Consider the following 2,620-nt stretch of genomic DNA (forward strand, 5'->3'; position numbering starts at 1 on the left):
TTCTTCCTCTCCCTTGGTCAGGTCATCGATTATAAAGACAGGTCTGGGGTGTCTCCCCTTCCCTGGCTAATTTGACCTTCTTGACCTTGGCAGGTCCTTCTATTAGTTCTCTTACTTGCCCTTGGTGTTTGGCTCCCATCAAGATCACTACCCTATCACCTTCCTTAAATGTGGTGAATCTCCCTGATAGATATTGCAGTGTTCTTTGCTCCTCTACTAGCATATCCTTAAGTTATTTCCTTCTTTCCCCCTTTAACCTTTGGCACCTAAGGTGGACGAGTAAGTCCCCTTTGGTGCATCTAATATATCAAGAGGTGATGGTGAGCTTACGTCTGATGATTCAGAATCGAACTCTCTGTCTTCGCTAGAAGAGGGAGCTTACTTGGTTGGGCTAGGCCTGCTTACTCAAATTCTATTGCACCTATGTGCTCCAACTAGGTGCGATCGCAATCCATGCGCATGACTCCTCTTTTGATTCTAAAGGCATTTTCCTTGCATGGTTTGGAGTCTACTCGTATTTGCTCTATTGTATGTCCCTCAGTGTCATATTCTATTGTGTCAATTTTCCCTTCACTCTCGTCATCACACTAAAGGAACAATAGTCCTCATATTCATCATTAGATCTACGTCTGCATGCTTGTCATCTCATAGGTCTTGACATGTCTCATCCCTCTCATTGGAGACTAATGCCCAATTGTACCTCAAGTTTAAGTCATGCACTTTGGTCCATCACCACCTAGGTTCATTTAAGAGATTTTAGAGTGGTTTAAGGTTTGCTGATAGGTTGCCAGCTAACTTGTTGGTCATGTGTTCTAAGATTTCATAGAGTTTGTGTATGTTGTTTGGTACTTGGAATATGACCAAGTTGAGTACTCTCTGTGCACTCCTAGCCATCATGCAGATTGCCACTGAGGGCTCTTCTCGAGCCTTGTGAACTACTTTAACAGCTTTCTCACATTCCTTGTTGTCCGAGAATGATAGATCGATTGTAGCAAGGACATGCATCCAGTCTAGCTTGTCCTTAGAGCAAGGGATATAATTAGCCAGTGGCCCATAAGATTTTCCATTCTAGCCGTCACCCTTCAACATAGAGGAGATGGCATCGAGGTTGACTGTCGTGGTCTTCAAGGTGTCCATCTCTACTCTTACAACTTTCATTTGATTGCCTAGGAAGATTAAACCATTGCCCCAATCTTCTACGACTCTCCCATCGTGCATCCAGGGTCGGCCTAGCAGGATATCATAGTCTAATTCCTTCATGACTATAAAATCAACTAAGAATTGGACTCCTGTGATTTTTACTAGCCAATTCTTTAACACACTGAATGGCTTCACTTTTGTTCCATTAGCTAGAGTGACATTAAACCTAGCTGTTTTGACTGGTGGGTTACCCCAAGTCTGAAGCATTGCATCGCTCAGCACACTGACTCCTGCTCCTATGTCTACAATTCCTTTCCTTGTGGTGTCACCTAGAGCTAAGATCTACAAGACATGATGTGTTTCAGTGCCCTCCCAGAAAGCATTGATGTGCAAGGATTTTGGCACTGAGTGTAGTGTTAGACTCGATATCTGTGTTTCTGCATCATGTTTGTGCAAGTCAGCGTCATCTTGCCCCATTGCTCCTTCAACCCACTATTTCAACTCTTGCCACAATGGTAGATGTTGCCTATGCAGATTTCCTAGGCTTAGTGTCACAGAGGTGGTTATCAGCAAGGTGACGAGATTGCTAGTTGCTTAACACTCTCCTATCCTTGCACTTCTTGGCCAATGGCCTTGGCTAATTTGTTGGCACATAGATTTTAGGCTTTGTTTATGTAGCACTACTTGTGGTGCAATCACATCTCTCGATTTTGGTCATGGAGGTGACACCGCCGTGCTTATGCTTGAGAGATCATCGATCTCGTCCTCCAATATGGGCTTGGTGTCTTTCAAGTATTCACAGGCTTCTTTCACCCACTCCTTCACCTTTTTTATGGCTTTGAGTTGGCACTTTGGGTTGGGGTACTCCCAATCTCCACACTTCCCTTCTCAGCCATCCTTGGGGATGTGTTTCTGCTTCTACATTTGTCACTTTCTTTCCAACAGAAAGTGTTGTGGCACTCTCTGTTTTCAGTGTGACCCTTGCATCTAGTTTCTTTCTCCTTCTCCTATGGCTCGTCTTAGCAATGATAGGCCAGCCTACTTTGTCTGTGTGTGGGTCATGGCATGCAACAACAGGATAGGCGTGGCCTCCCCATTGAGTGTCTCAACACTGAACAATCCCAATAGGACTAAGGGCTCATTTTCTGAGTTAGAGGAGGGCTTTTGTCTAGGGAAATCAACAAAGAGGTGTGTGATTCCGCATTTAGCGCATCTTTAATCAGTCTTGTCTCAATTTGCTTGCTCCCATTCAGGACAGCATGAAGAGATATGTCCCAAGTGACCACAAGTCTAGCATGTGATTTTGGCTCTTGGGTCTGCTTTCCCAAGCCTCTACCTCTCCCTCTACCTAACACCATAAGTGGTACAAGTTCATAGTCTATAAGGACTGCATTTTCCTCTTCGTCATATGAGATGTAAAGGTGTATGTAAAGCTCTTCGTCGTTCAGCTCCTCCACGTAGTGGATAGGAGTGTCGCTCG

Source organism: Lygodium microphyllum, chromosome 16 (genome assembly GCF_053477565.2).
Source record: "Lygodium microphyllum isolate KBCC chromosome 16, Lygodium_microphyllum_v1.1.10, whole genome shotgun sequence".
Taxonomy (NCBI): domain Eukaryota; kingdom Viridiplantae; phylum Streptophyta; class Polypodiopsida; order Schizaeales; family Lygodiaceae; genus Lygodium; species Lygodium microphyllum.